Genomic DNA, 21479 nt, shown 5'->3' on the forward strand with positions numbered 1-21479 from the left:
CATCGCAAACCTGTCAGCGCTCACTGGTCTTTAAACTTTATTGACATGAAAATATTCACACTGTTTTGTTCTTGAACAGCCACAGGTGCTCTGCTTTTCTCTCACTTCTTGCCATCTCTCACCTCCTGCCTCCCCATTGTGCTACAGGATAGAAACCTTTCTCTCCTCCCCAGCACCTGGCCCGAGTCTCTGCACCTGCCTCCTGGAGGTCTTGTTCTCGCCCGCGCCTCCCTGCTTTCCTTCGCCCCTCTTCACCGCTCCCCTTTGTGCACTTATGGTGCGGGCGGGCGAAGGGGGAGCAGCAGTGGCAGGGGTTGCAGACCCGGGGTCTCCGGGGGTTGCAGGCATCTGAGGCGGAGGAGGAGCAAGGAGGGGCGAAGGCCATTCGGCTACCCTCCTAGCTTCAGACTCACCCAACGCACTGATTTTAACGCGATCAGCAACTCCATTTGTCACCCCAACCTGCCGGATTTTCCGAGGGTTTGTGCGGGTCTTACTGCAGAAAGCCGCTGGCACCGTCCAGTGGTTCAAAGGCGTTCACTCCTTGTACAAACAAGTGGGATTACCTGCGGTCTCTGTGGCGCAATCGGTTAGCGCGTTCGGCTGTTAACCGAAAGGTTGGTGGTTCGAGCCCACCCAGGGACGGTCCCCAGGTTTTGCACGTGTTAAGATATTCCCAGCGTTTCTGCTCCATAAATCTTACTAGCGAAAGACAGAGAGAAATGGTAGTCACCCTTCTATCCTCTTTGCTTGGAAACTGAGAACTCGGAAATGACTGAAAGAATCATGGGAGTTGTTTTTGACTAAGAAAATTTTTCTCCCATATTATTTATTTGTAGTGTTATTTATTTAAGCCCCGGTGGAGTAGTGGTTGGAATCCTTGGTGGCGTCGTGGTTAAGTGCTACGGCTGCTAACAAAAGAGTCGGCAGTTCGAATCCGCCAGGTGCGCCTTGGAAACTCTATGGGGCAGCTCTACTCTGCCCTATAGGGTCGCTATGAGTCGGAATCGACTTGACGGCCCTGGGTTTTTGGTTTGGGTTGGTGTACTGGTTAAGTGCAACGGCTGCTAACCAAAAGGTCAGCAGTTTGAATCCACCAGGCGCTACTTGGAAACCCTGTGGGGCAGTTCTGTGTCCTATAGGTTCGCTATGAGTCCGAATCGACACGACAGCAACGGGTTTGGTTTTAGCATTGTTTATTTAACCCTCGCCATATACTTTGGAAATTAAGTTGGTTCTATGGTTTTATAATTACAAATAAAGTTGTAATCACCATTGGTTATCTAGCTATCTATAATCCCTCGTTCTGTTTCTTTAGCAACCCTCACTAAGACTCCCATTAATTTGAGAAATCCCAGGTCAATGGCAGTGGTTCCCACTATCCTTCATAAAATCGCCACCACAGAATGCTTTGAATATGCAAGAACAGGTCCCTTAAATGTATTTCTCACATACTTGTTAAAGGTAATGTCTTCCTGACCTTACCTGGGGCTGTAGATGTGGGTGAATGAACATGTCTTACGTGATAAATTTCCTGTAGCTTTTTAATCCCCCTAAGGCTTTCGGTATTTTCCTCTACAATAAATGCATCACAGACGCTCTGGCATTTCAAGTTCATTTACTGTAGACCACCTTTGGGTGGAAGTTTTCAGTCAACTGCTTCAAGTGAACAATTTAGAATTGCTGGCAGCTGCTCAAAACACAGTGGCTCCAGAATTTCTATCTAGTGCACCTATGTCAATAAGGAAACCTAGCTGTATCCAACATTATGTTCCTTCCGCCCTGCTTCTACCCCCTTAGGATCCATTTCCATAGATACACCCCAGGATTTAGGTTCATATAAAGTGGCATCAATCTTGCAGTACTTCTGGTTGTATTGCACCTTCCTATGGGTCATCACAGTTTGTGCATTTCCCTCTGGGACTTTCTGGGACTCAAGTCTGATTCTAGATCTAAAAAAAAAAAAAAAAATTTTTCTTTTGTTTTTTAACAATGAGAAAAACTAGCACTCCGCTTTGAGGAGCAAAGAACAACTGTTTCTGCCCGGTTTCGAACCGGGGACTTTTCGCGTGTGAGGCGAACGTGGTAACCACTACACTGCAGAAACACCCGGGAAAACTCTATGATGCTCTTCTTTAACTTTTGTGGCTTTCAGTGGACGAAATTCAATCCCAGTTCGAAATTCCACTGCCAGCAGCAAAGTCCTGGAAAGGGCCTCAATAAGCACTGAGTGAACCAACTCTCACTGCTTTTGCCTTGACTGGTCATTTCTCTCAAGGCTTAGCTTTAAGGCCTCTTTGTTATCTCTTTCTCTTGTTCCTGCCACTTTCGTTTGCTTTTGGTGTGAGAACTCAAAGCAAACGTGTGGGGCCCCACTGTCCTTGTTTCGAGGATAGGCGAGGAACCCTAAGCCAGGGAATATCGGGAGGCTCAGTCTCCTTTGCCCGAAGGGGTGGCTCGGTGCTTCCTGAGGCCCTTTTCTTTTTCAGTGTCAGGCGGTGGAGAAGGTTCAGGTGATAGAAGAGAACAAAGGGAACCTTTAGAACTCTCAGGAACTAAAACTAACAAAAAGCATGTCTCGTTTGGTGCCCCGCCTCCCAAGAACCAGATGAGAATTGTGTCCTGGTCTGCCATCTGATTTAGAGCAGAGAAATGAGGTCTGGCTCAAGATGCTGAGTAATTGGAAGTCTTCTTGCAATGTTTTTTTTTTTTTTTTTTTTTTTTCCTTCTTCTCCTTACAAGCCTATTGGCGAACACTTGTCTATCCGCAAGAGAAAACCTGTTTCCGCCCGGTTTCTAAACAGGGACCTTTCGGGCATAAGGTGAAGGTGATAAGTACTGCACTACGGGAACCAGGTGAGTGAGCTAACCTAAGAATTTGTCCATGAAAATTGTAGGACCTGCAGTTTTCAAGTACTTTGGCTTCCAGCACAGGAAATTCAACTACATTTGAAATTCGACTGCCAGCAGCAAAGTGCTGGAGAAAGCCCTCGGGAAAGCACGAACAATCCCTCAGGCAAAGGGGTCTGTGGCTTCAGTTAGGACATAATGTAGTTTTCTGCACCTATCCGTTAAGCTAGGACTTGGACAGCTCATTAGAGTTTTAATTTTCAGAACTAAGCTCCTCTCGGGCTCTCCAGCTCCCCACAGCCCAGGAGCTGTGAAGGCTCTCACCCCGGGGCTTCGGACCAGCGCCTCGGTGGCCCCTTTAATGGCGCTGCTTCCATGAAAAGATGTGCAGTGTTATTCATCCCCCCGCTTGCATGGAGTTGGTTAGGACTCATGGCGAACACAAGAGTGCACTGCAGAACTACCCCATAGGGTTTCAAGGCTGTAATTTGGTGCTGCCGTCGTTAAAGCGCTTGACTGCTAACTGAAAGGTTAGCAATTCGAATCCAGGAGCCGCTGTGTGGGTGAAAGATGTGGCAGCTTGCTTCTGTAAAGATTACAGCCTTGGAAACTCTATGGGGCAGTTCTACTCTGTCCTATAGGGTCGCTATGAGTCAGAATCGACTGGATGGCAACGAAGCGCCTCTGCGTGGGTTCCAAATACAAACCTTTCAGTTAGTAGCCGAGTGCTCAACCGTTTGGCAGAAAACCGGAAAACAAGCATTGCTGAAGATGTGGAAAATTGGAACCCACACTCATTGCTGAAGGGATTGTAAAATGGTACAGCCTCTGGAAATCCGTTTGGAAGTTCCTCAAAAGTTAACCACAGAATTCCCAGATGACCCAACACCTTCACTACTAGGCATATACCCCCCAAATTTGAAAGCAAGAATGCAAACAGATATTTGTACACCAGTGTTCACTGTAGCATTATTCACATTACCCAAAAAGTGTAAACAACCCAAGTGTCCATCAGCAGATGAATGGATGAACATAATGTGGCATATCCATACAGTGGAATATTATTCAGCCATAAACAGGAAGTTGTCATACATGTTAAGACATGGAAGAACCTAGAAAAATTATGCTGTATGAAAGAAGCCAGATACAAAAGGACAAATATTATATGATCCGACTTACTTGGAATCTCTAAAATAGCAAATGCGTAGAGAACAAAGTGTATTAGTGGTTACCAGGGGCGGGTGGGAGGGAAAAGGCAGGAAAGATTGCTTAAGGGGCACTGAATTTCTGTTAAGGATGTGGAAAAAGTTTGGAAACGGATAGTGGTGATGGTTCCGCAACATGGTGAAGGTAACTACTGTCACTGAATTGTGCACATAAAGTGGTTGAAATAGCAAATGTTTTGTTATCTATTTTATCACACACGCACACACGCAAAATGATCCACACGTCCGGGCCACCCAGGAACACCAGAACCCTCCCTCCAGGCCCTACCCTGCACTTTCCCTGGGGCCTGACCTGCACTCTTTCCTCAGAAGCCCTTTTGCCTCAGCTCCTCCCCTCTGTCCCCTCTCTGACACTTGTGCAGTCTCTTGTTCTGTGCCACTCAATTTCAGTCCACTACTTTAATCACACCTTCATGTTTTAGCTGTACCTTAGCAAAGGCTGAAACATGCGTCTTAGGGCACTTGGCTCTTTGAAAATATCTAACAAGCAACACAGGCCAAGCCTGCCTTGAAGACCTGCACTGGATTCTTTACAGAGGCAGAGAAGAGCTGGCTACTGGAGAGCCACAAACTCAAGGCGTGCGCCCCCGCATATCGCACACCTGGGCAGGGCCCAGTTCAAGAAACGGAAAAAAAGCGCTTTTGAAGCTTCTCTGCAGACAGAACCCGAAGGGAGTTGGTTTCTTGACTCGGAGAGGCCAGTCGAGCAAGGGGTCTCAGGCATGTCCCCAACTTCCCAAGACAGGCCAGGAACAGGCTGATTTTGAGGGACAGAGCCAAATAAAAGCGGCAAAGGCAGCCCAACCCCAGGCCTTGCAATTAAGGGTCTCGAACCCTAAGATCTGAGCGAGGGGAGGGCCACGCCTTAAACTGACCTCCCGCCTTTATCAGGAGAGTCTTTCGTCCAAATTCATAGCTCAGGAAAGGGAGGAACTGTATAGACCAACGTCCACATTTGACGGACAAAAAACCAAAAGGTCTACTGCGGTCGAGTCTATTCAGACTCATAGGGAGCACAGTAGAACAGCCCCAAAGGGTTTCCAAAGACGGGCTGGTGGATTCCAACTACGGACTCTTTACAGAGCAGCCTGAGCTCTCAACCACTGTACTACCATGGAGAACACGAAAATTCCGTAATAATTAGATGTGGAGTGTGAGGAAAATATCTGCGCCAAGGAGAGCTCACACTTTTTGCCTGAGCATATGGAAGGAAATCAACAAAGATGGGAAAAAGCCAGGGGCAGCGGAATTTCAGGGGGAAATCCGGAGTTCAATAAGGGGTCCCGGGGTCCTGGTTCAAAGAGTTACTCATCCAGGCTATCTCCGTTTCTGTATCTTTCTGAACCCTTTCTGATGTTGGAGTTCTTGGGCGCTCATGCTCGGCCCTCTTCCCACCCTGGGCACCTCCTCCCTGCAGGCTCGTGCCCTCCGCTGGACCCCAGCCACCGTCTCTTCACACGCTGCCGCTGCGCAAAGGGACATCTCTATGTCAGGTCTGAAGTGCGACGGCGAGGAAGTGCCAGTCCACTCTGAAACTTGCGGAGACCTGACAGCCCTGGGTGTGCTGCAGGCTGACTGGCGTTTTGGAGAAGACAAGGAGGAAAGGGCCTTGGGGGACGATCGCCGGAGGAGAGGGCAGCATCCGAAGAGGTAGGCGTCCTGGCTTCCCCGACTTTGGTGAGAACCGATGTACTATCTGGAGGCAAGGGATTACCCCAGTCGCGGAGGTCCCTGGTTGTGTAGTGGCTAGGATTCGGCGCTTTAACCGCCGCGGCCAGGGTTCAATTCCCGGTCAGGGCAAGTTGTTTTGCGCCCTCTCTCCTCCGCCTGTTTGATGCAGAAGAGTCCCAGAATTGCCCAGGCTTGGAGAGGTGAGAGGCGATGAGCAACTGTACAGCGGCTTCGGGCTCCCAACAGCTGTATCCTGCTCTGGGCCACCAGGAACCTTCACCGTTCCTGTGGTCCTCATCTTAGAAACCTAACCTTTCGCTTTCAGAATGTTCATCTCCAGAGAACAAAGTAGAACCTGTGACAAGAGCTCCAAATCTCCTTTTTCAAAACAATTGCAAACATAAAGTTCAAAGAGTAGTGACTTTATGCTTCACACATTTACCAATGAACATTTTCCACATTAGCTTTGTCCATCTCTCCATATGTATGTATTTTCTACCCCATTTCAAAGTAACTTGCAGATATCTCAGGATCCTTTGGTTACTCCTTTCCTTTGGCAATACCCCTCTAAACCAGCCTCTTGGGGACTTTTCCTCTTTATCCTCTCAAAGAGGTCCCTCTTGCTCCTTGAGCATAAAGTCTCAGGTGTGACCTGGAGCCCCTCCAGGAATTACAAAGACTCCAATCACTGGGAAAATCTCAGGTGTTTAGAGATTCTCTCTCAGAAACCAGGGAAAAAGTCCAAATCCTTTGAGTAAAAATTAATTGTACACTCCACAGACATGCTCATTCGCCCCTACTTTTATCCCCTGGATAGGTCAGAAGACACTGCCTTCAACAAGGCTGTGAGAAATAGATCCTACAGAACTGTTTTCACATCCTCAAAAACTCTGTGGTGGTCATTTGATGAAAGACAGTGGGCTACCATGGAACTGGGATGATGGGAAGATGGGATTGGAAGGGTCAAGTCACAACATTTAGCCTTAAAGGACAAGGTGACGTCAGTTACTACGTTGAGCACAGAGCTGAAGCAGTAATCAGAATGGTCTGTCCCTCAAAGCTCTTTGGCATTAACTCCTTGGTCGGTGTCTCTAGAAATGCAATAGATGGGCAACCTATTAACGTCTTACTTGATTTGCATAAGCAGAAACACACTAAGTCTGGTGAACATAGTCTGACTTGAATCACAGCAATAGACAGTCACAGACCCTCAACAAATTCACAAGCACAGAGCTCTTTGAACGAAAGAGAGGTAGATCCCCTCAAGGAAGAACCTGTTTATACAGTCAAAAATCAATTCTCTTAGGGTTTTACCTAAATGGCGCATTCCCACCAAAGTTATCTTAGTAGGATGACCTCTTAGTAAATATCATTTTATAGCAGAATATTTGGAATTTACACCATAATAGTATAAGTACTTAGGTGTGTTATTAGTTCATTTTCATAGGGAAAAAATATTTTAGAAGGGTTGTTATCAGGGTTGATCATCAGTGAAACTAGAGTGAGGCAAGTTTAGAATGTGAACATCTATTTGACTTTAACTATCATGAGATTTACCTTTCCTAGGAAGGAAAAGTAGATTAATGTGTATTGAAACAGGACTTAACATTTTTAGAGGAGTAGATAAAATTATTTATAGGTTGTTTTAGTTACCAATTGGGAAAATTATTAAGGTAATCACTGGGTTGGTAATGTGTGGTGGTTAAGGTTGTGTGTCAACTTGGCTGGGCCATGATTCTCAATGGTTTGGCATTCATGTAATGATGTAATCTGGCAGTTATATAGTGATGTAGTCATCCTGCATGATGTGATCTGACATGATAAGCCAATCAGTGGTAAGGGGATTTTCCTCAGAGGTGTGGCCTGCATCCAATATATGTATAGATGTTTTGCCAAACCTTGCTTGCTTGCTCTGGATCCTGCATCTAGCTGGTCATCGTCTGACGTCCAATTCCTGGACTTTAGCTAGCAGCCTGCCACCTTACCTGCCAGTCTTGGGTTCATGAGCCCTTGCAGGTACATGAGATGGGAGAAGCCTCCAGCCTGACATCTGACCTATGGACTTGGGACTTGCTATCCCGTACAACCATGTGAGCAATTTCCTTGAGATAAAGTTCTCTCTTTATACCCATGTATAGCTATATATATATATATATACACACACACACAGAGTTATGTATGCATACACTCACACACACACACCCATACACATGCTTCACTGGTTTTACTTCTCTTGAGTATCTGGCCTAAGACATTTGGTGCTGAGAGTGGCTCCAGGGGAACAGAATCATAAGGATGAGTTTTCTAAACTGGTTCTCAAGTCTGACTAGTCCTAAAAGTGCTGACGACTCTACCTCCAGTAGTAAAGAGGGTGCTGCTAATCCATGGCATGAGGTGGCAATTTTAATATGCCAAATATCAACAGAAAGAGATCATGTATTGGTGAGAAACGAGCCTCTGGGTGATCACACGTTTCAAAATTTTCCACGGTTTTGTCAGAATGAGAAGTACGGAAGCTGATTGGTTGGTCCTCCTTTCATTAGACAAAGTGATAAGAGAGAGGAGCTCAGGGCTTCAGAGTTACAGTTCAAGCGCCATATAAAACACCTCAAAGTTGCAACTTGCTTCCTGAAAGAAAGCCTTATTTCTTGTAGTAACAGAGCTGATATTGCCGAAAATCTAACACAGAATCTTATTGTAAGAGTGGCTGAATTACAATGCCAATGAATTCCCAACTTTGAATGGTGTCTGAAGTTAAAGTGAGGGCATTGATTGAGAAGAAATGGGACCCTATAAGAGAGAACAGAAGTGGCGCATAAAGTTTCCAGGGAGTGCCTGGTGGATTTGAACTGTGGACCTGTTTTGTGAGGAGACTTAGCACTTCAGCACTATGCTACCACACTTTGCATATTAGGTATGGGAGATAGGAAATAACGTTGAAGATAGTTTTTTTTTTCCCCCTGAATTGTGAAATAAAAGTGTACAGGTTTCTGCTTTGAGCCATGTTGGTGTTAGAGAAAATGGTATTTACTGTTCTACCTTAAACCACTAGAAGACAAGACAAAATATGTGAAATAGCTCTTTGGAGGCACTGTACCACAGGAAGTATATGACAGAGCTCAGACTAAGGCAGTAACAGTGTGTGTTTCCACCAGGCTGAATGGAAAGAGCATCTAACACATGTGGCAGGAAGGAGAGTCTTCAGAAGGGTAATGCCTCAATACCCTGTCCACATTAGCCTAGAATGTTCTGAACTTGCCCCAACAAAGCTTAAAAGCAAGCCTGGAAAGAATGAAATTGTTTGCAAGTCACTTCACGGCATCCCAGAGCAAAGTCCTAAAATATTTAAAGGAGTATATGAAGAACAACTTTTTAGTAACCCTAATGTAGGAAAGCATGATCCATAAGCATGAGAAAAATCAATTAACAGAAATAACAGATGACAGAATCAGTAGACAAGATATTAAAACAGCTATTATAAACACACTGTATAGGTTCAGAAAAATGGAGGAAAGCATGAGCTTCATGAGGAGAGAAATAAAAAATAGAGATTCAAATAAGTCCTGTTGGACTTTCTGGCAGCCTTTGTGACAGACTCCATCTTGGTTCCAGCAACCTCTGTGAGGAAGTCCACCTTGAATTCTAACTTCCTATGCATTTGATTTTCATAATCCCTCCCCTTCTCCTGGAAATCTCAACCCATCTAATGAATAAAGATAATGCCTTCTTCCCTCCCCCAAAAAACTTTTGTAAGCCCCAGGGAATCCTTTCTTCATTGAGAGACTGGAGGCTAAAAAAAAAAAAAATTTTTTTTTTTTTTCTAGGTAGAAATCCCTCTCCGTCTCTCCTTCCGGAGACTTTTACTTTCTTTCTGTCCCTAATAAAACCTTTGCTCGTGTGGAACCTGTGAGCCTCTCGTGGTCATCCTGGTCACGCAGGGCTTAGTCCTGAGCTGGGAAGCCTTGCCCTCTAACAATTTCTACAGATGTCACAAACCCCCGAACCTTTAAAGAGTGATACATATTACTACATCAAAATTTCAATTCAAATACAAAGGACGAACTTTAAAAACATTCTACATAACAACGAAATTATTTTTCTTTTCATTGTTGCTGTTGTTAGGTGCCACTGAGTCGGTTCTGACTCCTAGCAACCCTACTTAAAACAGAATGAAACACTGCCCGGTTCTGTGCCATCTTCACAATCGTTATGCTTGTGCCCATTGTTGTAGCCACTGTGTTAATCTGTCCTGTTGAGGGTCTTCCTCTTCTTCGATGACCTTTTTTTAGTATGTATTTTTATCAAAGTAATATACGCCCAAAAGTTTGTTATGAAAAACTGTAGTCCCCTGATCCCTTTCTACATTTCCTGTTCTCCAGAGAAAACCACTTTCAACCCATATAACCAATTATCTGGCTATTTCTCTCTTTAAAGAAACATTGTTACGTCTTCATTTTCCAGTCTACCCCCTGCAGACAGCCTGCAAGGTGAAAAAAGGAGTGCATCTGAGTTGGTGCCTGCATCAACTGCTAGTCAACACCAAGGGAGCCAACAAGGCGCTCCACTTGACTTCCACTCACTTGCCAACCGATTTAATCCACCTCACCCCTCCACACTGTGAAAGGAAACTTTGCAAGAACAAATGCCAGGCAAGCTGCTTTGAGGTTTATCGGTGGAACCGGGTTTGGGTTTTCGGGTGGGTCAGGAAGGGATGGGATCGCTCCTGAGTGAGGAGCACAGTGGTCCACACTCAGCAACTGAAACTGCTGCCGTGAACGCCCAGTTCCTCTGCCTTCCCCTCCCTACTTTCTCATTTTTTTCTTTGCTATTCTCCCCTTTGTTTTTTCCTGTCTCTTCTCCTTCCTCAGCTATTTTCTGAGGGTTTCTGGAATCTCAGTTTCTGAGGAGGAGAGAAGAGGACGAAGGGACAGGCTGCAAGGCCTAAAAGGCCGCGGGGAGCAAGCGGGCGATCTGGAGCAGCTCGGGGCTCTGCGGAGCCTGGGACTCCCCTCCTGCTTCTTCCCTTCCAGTCTGAAACCTTTTTGGCTCCTAAATGACCATCAGGAGGGGGACATGGAAAAGGGGGTAACGAGTTTTATTCACTAAAGTGTTAAAAAAAAAAAAAAAAACTTTAATTAAAGCCCCTGTATTCAGAGTCCAGAGTGCTCACCATTACACCATGGAACCCCCTCAGAAGTTGATGACTGCATCCCAACACCAGGCCTGATTTCCATTGCTGTCCAGTGGATTTTGACTTGTACCTATGAGTATCGCAGTGAAAACCCAGACCCGATAACGCTACTGTCAAGTTGATTCCAACTGATACATATGACTATCTCAATAAAAACCAAAAACAACAAACCCGTTGCCATCAAGTTGATTACAACTCATCTCAATAACCCAGACCCAGGGCCGTCGAGTCGATTCCGACTCATAGCACCTTATAGGACAGAGTAGAACTGCCCATAGAGTTTCCAAGGATCTCAATAGAGGTGTGTAAATACTAATTTAGCATCCATAGTTTCCACAGACTAATCTCAAGGCAGTCCTCTGTCAGACAGGACTTGAGTACGCTTGACCTGTGTGAGTGGGCTTGCTTTCTCTCTGCCTCTCTCCTTTTATTGACTTCCATCATTTCATTCAGAGCCCTGGTGGCCCAGTGCTTAAGAGTTTGGCTGGTAACTGAAAAGGCTGGAAGCTTGAATTCAACAGTCGCTCCTTAGAAACCTTATGGGAGCAGTTCTACTCTGTAATATAGGGTCACTTTCAGCCGAATGGATGGCAAAAAAAAAAAAATCATTCACATCTCAGGAAATGAGGTAAAATTCACGTTGGGTTTAGGGCAATAGCACAGCTCTTGAAGTCTCCATCATAAACCACAAACTCTGCCTCATTTGCCAGAGTTTCCTGTCCCAAGGTGAAATTTCTGCAAACAATAGTGTTATTTCCTTTTCTCTGCCTTCACCCATTTCTCATTGCCCAGGGAGGGCAGATGATTGTCAGGGCAGGACTTGGGACTTTGTGTGTCCCTTGAGCAAACAGCTCCCATTACACTCCAAAGCCACCACAGCTTCCTATGTAGAGTATAGAAAGGTGTGTCAGCAGTGGTTTATCTGGAAGTGGGTTCAGGAGGCAGGATAACTTTCATTTTCTCCTTTATACACTTCTTTTTTTGGTAAGTTTTCTTAAAACAAGCATCTATTTGTCAGATTTACAATAAAACAATTAACAATGCTTAACATTTACACACTTAGACAAACCAGACTAACCTCATCTGCTGTGACTCAAAATTGATCACATGCTCCTGAGGCTGTAAAGACAGAGGTCCGACACTTATACAGCCACAGTCTGTTTTCTAAGAGCTTGGCCACGTCCATCACATTGTAATATCTCAATATGTCATTCATTGTTTTTTTTAGATGTTTTCTAAAATGTAGTGTAAAGAATTTAACTTTATCCAAGGAATTTTATCTTTGTCCTTGGTTTCTAAGGGATAACTCTAAACCCAAAACCAAAACAAAACAGCAAACTATTGCTGTCAAGTCAATTCCAACTCATATACACATTTATGTAGTACAGGGCAGACCTGCCCAATAGATTTTCCGAGGATGTAAGTCCTTACGGAAGCAGATTGACACAACTTTCTCCAGTAGAGTGCTAGTGGATTGAAACCACTGACCTTTGGGTTAGCAGCCCAGCACTTAGCCACTGTCCCACCAGGGCTCCTTGAGATAACTCTAAACTCTTGGAATTTGCTAAGTAATTGAGATTCCTTTGTTTACTATGAAGCCCTGGTGGTGTAGTGGTTAAGTGCTAAGGCTGCTAACCAAAAGGTCAGCAATTTGGATCCAGCAGGCACTCCTTGGAAACTCTATGGGACAGTTCTACTGTGTCCTATAGGGTCGCTGTGAGTCGGAATGGACAACAGGTTTGTTTGCTATAGGCCCCCAGACCACACCTGAAGGTTTATGCTAATAAAGCAACTCAGATGGGGGCTGGCCAACCTAGAAAGACCACCTCCTGTTATCAGCCAATTTGCGGGGAGGTGGGTAAGTTTTGCTGGAACATCCATTATAGTGGATACAGGCCACACCCCTCAGAAAACTCTTACAACTGATTGGCCAATCACATGGGATCACATCATGGAAGTGAATACACTGTATTACATTATGAAAAAGCAGTACATCCAACATCTGCCAAACCAATATGCTTGTTCTGCCTATTGCCTCCTTTCCTTCCTGATGTCTTGAAGGGTTCTGTATATTAAACTTTTTGTATTCTGCATCTGGTAATTCCAGGAATACACTTTCATGTAGAAGATCCCTGGATTCTTTGTTTTGAGAGCTTGTTGAGGTGATCATGGTCTGTTTCTTTATGTGACTTGATATTGACTGATGTCTCTGAGCCATCTATAAGGTATTGTATTAGTTTATGCTTGCTTACCGTGTCATAGCTGCTTGCTTTGTTTTGTTTTGGTATACCCCTATGGGTTGCTTGAGTGAGCTAGCTTGATTATTTTCGCCTTTGGAGCTCTGGTGTCCTGTCCCCAGCTGGCTAGAGCTGTTATCAGGTATATCAGTCTAGGTGTCCATTCAGTTTTCTTGTATGAATTCAGCTCAGGTTTCCAGTAGCTGATTATCAAGTGTGTGGTACAGGCTCTGTCCTACAGTCTTAGAGGGGCAGGGGTGATTGACGTATATACCCGTATCTGATTGCAGCAGCAAGTCATGCTCTGAACAAGGCAGGGGATTGAGAACCGACCACCAAGCGTCTCTGAGGAAAACGTGTCCCTGTTCCCTAGAGTGTGCAGGTGGGTGGGTTCTGCAGATGGACCATAGGCACCCAAAGTTTTTGGTTGTAAGGACTGGGAGGTAGCAGTTATCTTTGGACCCCTGTTTCAGGTGGCTGGGTGACCTGAGTGGAGCTACCAGTCCTTAGGTCCCTGATGTGGGTAGGTGAGGACCTTGTTTAATAGGCAAAGCAATGTCAAACATCAAACACCCACCTCTCCACCACACAGCTGAAATGGTTGGAGTTTGCCAACAAGGGCCTATTCTCCTGAAATAGGCCCACACAGGTCCATTCAGAAAGGAAAGGTGCTCAAGGTCCACGGATGGTTTATGCCTGGACAGGAGCCTCTTCTGTCCTGAGCTCCCCTGGTTAGTGGAGGTAGCAAATTGTCGTTTCCCCCCACTGCAAATTTTTTCCTTCCCCACAGCCAGGAGGGTGGCTCTTGGTGCTCAACAGGGCCTATCACAGGCCCAGGCATTTTGCTGCTGAAGCCAGCTTGGGGGTGGGGGGGTGCAGTAAATATAGGCAACTACTTAGCTTTCGCCTAGAGCACCATTGTTCTCAGGTTCTGGAGGTGTAAGTAGGCTGTGCGGCTGGCTACTTCTCCCTGAGGAAACTGCAGCCGAATGCTAGTACCAGCCCACCACCGCTGCTGCTGCTGCTCCGGGAATGGTGCCTGAGGGCTCCCCGCGATTCAGGTCCAGTAACTCCTCTCCACTTCTGAACAGTCTCTTCCTCCCCCTGCCCCTCAGTTCATTGTCTAAGCTTGCCTTTGATGCTCAGGCCTCCCAGCTTGTCACAAATATACTCATTTCACTTGTTTTTTCGGGTCTTTGTTGTAAAGAGGGCTCGCCAAAAGCGTCTATTCTGCCGTCTTGGCTCTGCCCCACATAATTTTTGGGCATGAGTTTTTGCACAGGGCTCTAAAAATACCCAGCACGGCCCTAAAAAAAAAATGGTGACCACTGGCTACTGCCACCCCAGGAAGGTCATATAGCAGGTGAATTTGGAGTTGGTGTGCCTGTACCTCGGCCTCCTGACAGAAGAAGAAAGGAAACCTGGGGAATCAACCAATCATGGTGAGGAGTTGTAAAAGTTGTAGCAAAAAGGTAACAAGAGTAGACCTTTCTGAAAAATGGCTATTATGGGATGGCCAATAACCCTCTGCATGCTTCAGAAATTTACCAAAATATTGGTATGAGACAGAATTCTAGATCTATGCATGAGTCATAGTATTTTCCAATCACCTATTCATATTTACCTGTTTATACAGGTTTTTCAAGATACCAAGCACACAAAGGTAAAAGCAAGCATAAAATTTGTTAACATAGCATTTTACATTTTAAGAATAATGAACACTAGGTCTATCTATGCAAAGTGATTTGGTGAACCTAGTAAACTATTTAGAAAATCCAGAAGGAGAAACTCTCCAACCAGACAAATTTAGAAAAATGAGGGAAATCTTTTAGAGCTTGGATCAAGCAGATAATTTCTTACAAGGAAAGAGTAGGTTATATAAATGAGTACTTACTGATGAAATGAAAGAAAACCTGATAATGAGAGAGAAAATAATCAGCACCCAGGAGACACTGGCCCCACAGAGACTTCCTGTGCTGACCAGGGTGCAGTCTTTTCAAATGTAAGCAGAGTAAACTTTGAGTGCCCTGGCTTCCTGGTGGGTATGAAATTACAACACTGATCACTTTTCTCATTCCAAAACTCTTGGCCAAGAGTAAACCAAAAAAAAAAAACAAACCAGTTGCTGTGGAGCCAATTCCAACTCGTGGCAACCTCATATGTTGTAGAGTGGATAGAGTTTTATGTGGTTGTGACCTTTCAGAAGCAGATGGTCAGGCCTTTCTTCCAAGATGCCTTTGGGTGGACTCGAACCACAAACTTTCAGTTAGCAGCCCAGCTTTCAACCATTTGCACCACTCAGGGACTCTTTGGCTGAGAATGCTCAGGCTCTAATTAGGGGCTATAAAATGGGAGTCTGAAAAGAAATAAGGTAGAGAGGCCATGCCTTTCAGTGAGCAGTGCGTTTGCTTACTAGCCAGCAAAACAATTCCTGACGACCTTCCCTTCAGTTGCTTCCCCTGTGCAGGGGGCCAGGAATATGAAGTCACCACAGGACATAGGCAGCCAGGAATGTGAGCTTTGTGCCTTGCTTCCTCACCGTTTCACCATGTGAACTGAAGAGTATTCTTTCCTTATTTATGAGTTTATTTCCCTTTGTATAGACCGAGATAATACCCACTTACTTTCCTTCAAAGGTCTCAGGGATGACTCACGAAAATGCTTGTTCAATTTAGCCAGCGTGCTGACATGTTTTAAATAATAAATAATTTCTTTAAAGTCTGCAGAACCTTTCATCTGGTTATATATAACTACTACCTAGAATCTCAACTGACTTACCCTATTTCTTACTAACGCCTCTTAGATTTTCAGGAGTTTCAACTGTAGGTTGTCACAATGTCCTGACCTCTTTACAGCTGTAGATTTTCTAGCCATGTGATCTTACAGTAAACTTAGTGCAGTGAAAGTAGCTCATTATGGTGTCAAATGGCTCATGTTCAAATTTCAACTACGCCTTTCATTAACCCTGTAACCATGGCTAACTCAAGGCATCCCTCTGAGCCTCAGTATCTTTGTCTATAAAAAGGGAAAATGATACCTGTCTGCACTTAATCACAGGATGGCTAGGAAGCTGAAGTTGAAAAGTATGCAAAAATGCACTGTAAATCATCATTATATACCTGTAGCAGGATTTTTAACAGTGTTTTAAGAGTTTCTTGTGGTCCTTTCTTACCTATTGGTCAGCTATAAGTACTGTTACGATTTTCATTTATATTCTCCAAGTCTTTTTCCAGAGTATGTGTATGCGTGTTTGTGTTTATGAGGGGGTTTACTTTTAAAAATATAATTATTTCATTATGGTATAATTATGCATTATAATAACTGTATATGTTATGGTATATGTATGCATATCCAAAAAACCACACCTGTTGCTGTCAAGTCAATTCCAACTCATGGTGACCCCATGTGTGTCAGACTAGGGTTTTCAATGGCTGTAATTTTATGGAAGTAGATCACCAGGCCTTTCTTCTGCAGTGCCACTGAGTGGATTTGAACCACTAAAATTTCCATTAGTAGCCAAACACAAACCATTTGCATTACCCAGGGACCAAGAATGTATTCATAAATACTTAGGTTAGTAAAAGTTCTTTCAAAACATGGTTAATAACGGCTTAGCATAACAAGCCCATCATATACACATACATATATATAAAAAATATTATGTATAAATGTTTGCATTTTCATGTTATTGAGAGTTATTTCCAAATATGATTGATGGCTACAACAAAAATATTGTAGCTAATAATTCTACCATGTGAGTGAACAATAATTTATTTGATCATTTTCTATTTTGAACTCATTAGGAATATCTCTTTCCAGTTTTTTTGCTGTGGTTGTTTCGGGGCTTATTTTGTTTTTTTGTTGTCATTGATATGGTTGGGGTTTTTGCCACCATAAACAAGGCTACAGTAAACAAATGCTTTTATGAACCTCTAATTCCATAGAGATTTCCAGACCTGAAATGTCTGGCTGAAATGGTATGCACTTTTCTAAGGCCCTTGCTAACATACTGTCAGATTCTGTTCCTGAATTATACTATTTAAACAGTGTAAGAAAGAATAAATCTAATGGTAACCTTGCCAGAACTGTTACCTATTTTAATCATTACCAGCTTCATAGGCAAAAAATAGTATCTCATTATTATTTGTTTATATGATTACTACTGCAGTTGCATTTTTTCATGTTTATTGATTTTAATTATGTCTGCTATGAATTATCCCTTCTCATCCTTGCTCCATTTTCAAGATTTTCCGTATTGATTGGTCAATGTTATTTACACATTTAGGAAACTAATTTTTCATTTGTCATAACTCATAAATATTTTCCAAATTTGTTATCTGCATTTTAATTTCACTTACGATTTTTGACATTGAGGTTTTTGACAATAAATTTGACAACCAGTGTCTTCTATTGTTTTCCTTTCATATACTTTGTAAACTAAGTAGAAGGAAAAACCGAAAAACCAAACCCACTGCCGTCAAGTGGATTCTGACTCACAGAAACCCTAGAGAACAGAGTAGAACTGACCCATAGGGTTTCCACGGCTCTGATCTTTACGGAAGCAGACCGCCACATCTTTCTCCCACAGAGCAGCTGGTGGGTTCAAACCGCCAGCCTTTTAACACCGTAATCACTGCACCACCACCAGAGCTCCTTAAGTAGAAGCAAGGCATCCGTATATCAATTCACCCTTTTAATAATAACTAGCCCGTATATCAAAGACTTAGCGATCTAGAACAAAGTTACAAGTGTGATGATGCTGTTATTGTTGTTCTGTTAGGAAGCCATTTTGGAATCATCAGCAAAGAGATTGTTAAGTAGTTCTGGTGCAGGAGACCTTGGGCTCCATTTTGTGATGTGTTGTAAATCCTAGCCTCTGTGCCTGTGGGTATGGTCCCATTTGGGAGGCAGCTGTCTGCTATGTTAATAAGGCAGGATTAGATCATGTTAATGAGGATTAGCGTGGGATGAAACACCTTGACTCAGATCACAGCCCAGATCTGATGTAAGGCGAGTTTCCCTGGGGTGGGGCCTGTATTGCCTTTTATCTTACAAGAGATAAAAGGACAGTGACTCAAGCAGAGAGAGAGAGGGACCTCCTACCACCAAAAAAAAGAGCCAGGAGCAGAACACGGTCTTTTGGACCCAGGGTCCCTGAACTGGGAACCTCCTAGACCCAAGGGAAGAAGGTTGATGCCAAGACACAGGTAGATCTCCAAGGGATGCTGAGCTCACAGATGCTGAAAGGAGGCAAGGACCTTTCCCCAGAGCTGACAGAGAAAGCCTTCTCCTAGAGCTTGTGCCCTGAATTCACACTTCTAGCCTCCTAAACTGTAAGAGAATTAATTTGTTTGTTAAAGCCATCCACTTGTGGTATTTGTTATAGCAGCACTAGATAACTAAAACAGTAGGCAAACTCAGCAGCATATTAATAATGGTTAATAATAGTAATTAACCCTGATTAAACTTTTACTATGGAACAAAACCTGATTTAAGTGTTTTATGTTTATTTCATCCTTCAAAACACTTTAAAGCAGGCAGAACTTATAATTTTTTCCATTTTATAATTGAAGAAATTAAGGCACAGAAAGGTAAATAACTCATCCAAATTCACACAACTAGCAAGAAAATTAGCCAGGATTTGAAACCAGGTAGCGTGGTTCCATAGTTAACATCCTTACACACTATGATACTTAGCAGTTATTATTAAAAATTTCTAGAACAAATTTAATTTTCTTTATGTATATGGAAAGGTATATATGTATGAAGTAGAGAAAATATATTTTTAGTGTTTTAGTATTAAACCAGAGAGAATATATTTCCTAGTTTTTTATAGCTGTAATTAATCTCTAGTCCTTGAAACACATTTACTTGCTCTAAAATGTCTCTCATGATTGTTCAAGAAAAATGAGGTAATCAATTTTTTATTGTTGATTACACTATGTTCCACTCACAGGGGCAAAAACACACAAGACCGAGATAGCTGAACAAAGCTTAGGTCCACCTCAAAGAGGAGTCCAAATTCCTCGAGATCTCTAAACCCGACAGAAACCAGGACAGTGTGAAGAGACTGCCAAGACTCCACGATAACATGAAGAGACTTACAAGGCTGCAATGATAATCATGATGTCCACCTCAAAGAAAAGCCAGGATTCCTGGAAATCTCTAAACCCTGACCTCTCCCCTATAAAAGCCTCCAGTTAGCCCTTTAACGTTAGACAGAATTTGGGAGAAATTTAACCCCCTCTGTCTCTTGGACACCGGTGTTCAATAAAGCCCTCTTGCAGCCTACCTCCTCCTGTCTCAGTGTTGGCTTTGCAGCAGGGGGCTCGAATCCGCCATTTGCGGTAACACGTGTAACTATAGAATTTATATATATGGAAAAGTAGATACACAATTTCCTTTGGTATCTGTTTATTTATTATGGTCAATTGGGGAGAACAATTAGGAATTGATTAAAGAATTCTTGGATTATCTAGGCCTCTGGCTTTCCCACCTTCTCACACTTCTCCCAGAAAGCAAAGATTACAACAAAGGAAAAACACAAACATGACCAATTCTGCTGCTACAGTTTGATGTTAGTCCTGCTTGGGATTGATTTAAAAGGGAAAATAAACTGAATGAAACAATCAAAATAAGATCAGTTTTATGTACCCACCTATTATATTTCCATCGTAACAGGTGGTTCCCTGGGTACCAGCTATAGAGCAGACCAGTAGAGGGTGTGGCATGTGGGGGCAGAGGGGTGAATTCCCAATAACAACACAATATTGTAGTCTCTGAGTGAGCCTGGCCAGCAGAATTGATAGGTTCTTCCCCTACAGTCCCTCTTTCTTCCCTCCCTGGTCTCAGAGCAGACTTGGGCTTTCTCTTAACTGCAGTTTCAGGATCCTTCATGGCCAAGTCACTGTCTGAGGCCTCACATAGTGAACAGCAGAGGCTGCCTTGCTGCCATGAATTTCCTTCCCATCTCCATCCTCCACAGCCCTGCTAGATTGATATTTTGGATGTGTGAATTTAATCACATCCACTCCTTCAAATCTTCCCTAGATTCTATCTCCTATGGGAGAAGAACAAACAAATAAGTGTTAGAAGAAATATAAGCGGAATGCTCCTTAGAAGCCAGAATAGTGAGGCTTTGGCTCTCCCACTTTGGGCACATCATTATGAAAGATTAATTGCTAGAAAAGGACATCATATCTGGTAGAGGGTCAGCGAAAACAAGAGAAACCCTCAATGAGATGAACTGACGCAATAGACAAAACAATGTTGAAAGGAGGCACAGACCCTTCCCCAGAGCTGACGGAGAGAGAAAGCCTTCCCCTAGAGCTGGTGCCCTGAATTCGGACTTCTAGCCTCCAAACCTCCAAACATCATGATGGCACAGGACCATGCAGCTTTTCGGTCTGTTATACATAAGATCTCCATGAGTTGCAGCCAACTCGATAGGACCTAACAAAAACATGGGACAAAATCTAAGTTCCTTAACATGGTGGACAAGACCCTTGATGATCTTCCTTCGCCTCCCTGTGTGTCCCTCTCCTACCCTCACCACCTTGAGGTTTGCAAGCTAGGTTGAATGATCTACCTGCAAGTACTCAAATATGCTATAATCTCACGGGTCCATGTCTTGGTATAATCTGTTTACTCTCCTGAAATATCCCCCACCTACCCCTACCCACATCAGCCTATACTTACATGATTCACATCTTTGGGTCTCATTTTAAATGCTGCCCCCTATGTGAAGCCTCCCTGATTGCTTCAGGCACCTTAAGTCGTTCATATAAACTAATTATATTCAGAGCCTGCCTCCAGGTATATTCATCAAGTTTTGTGGTGATTGTTACTTTGTCTGTCTCCCGCTTTAATTGCAAACTCCTTAAGGGGAAGGAACCATATTTTTCACCTTTGTGAATGGCATTAAATAAATACTTAATGGATGAATGAATCACTCAATGAAAGAATGGATGTATGGTGTCTTTTATGCAATGATAATTTCTTACATTTTTAGTGTTCTTTAGATTAGCAAAGAACCTCAATATTATCTCCTTAAAAATGACAACATATCTCTGAGATAGGGATTATAGCCCATTTATACATAAGAAAACAGGCTCGGAGAGGTTAAGTGACTTGTCAGAGGTCACAGTTTCAATCACACCAAAACTTATGACCTTTCTATTATACCACAGCTCCTTTTCATAATATATTAGATGATTCAGATGTACTCATTCAATGGTTGATAGAATTACAGAGTTTTTACAGCAGAAAACTTCCTTAGTCAACCCTTCTTATTTGAAACATGAG

The 21479-nt window shown here is 43.4% G+C and overlaps 2 non-coding genes across 2 annotated transcripts; one reads left to right on the forward strand and one right to left on the reverse strand.

Annotated features, from left to right (window-relative positions):
* Positions 1–571: 571 nt before the first annotated feature.
* TRNAN-GUU (transfer RNA asparagine (anticodon GUU)) lies at positions 572–645 on the forward strand. Its single transcript has one exon. It is a non-coding gene; the product is annotated as a tRNA-Asn (tRNA).
* A 1389-nt stretch (positions 646–2034) lies between these two features.
* Positions 2035–2107, reverse strand: TRNAV-CAC (transfer RNA valine (anticodon CAC)). Its single transcript has one exon. It is a non-coding gene; the product is annotated as a tRNA-Val (tRNA).
* Positions 2108–21479: the final 19372 nt, after the last annotated feature.

Source organism: Loxodonta africana, chromosome 3 (genome assembly GCF_030014295.1).
Source record: "Loxodonta africana isolate mLoxAfr1 chromosome 3, mLoxAfr1.hap2, whole genome shotgun sequence".
NCBI classification, from domain to species: Eukaryota; Metazoa; Chordata; class Mammalia; order Proboscidea; family Elephantidae; genus Loxodonta; species Loxodonta africana.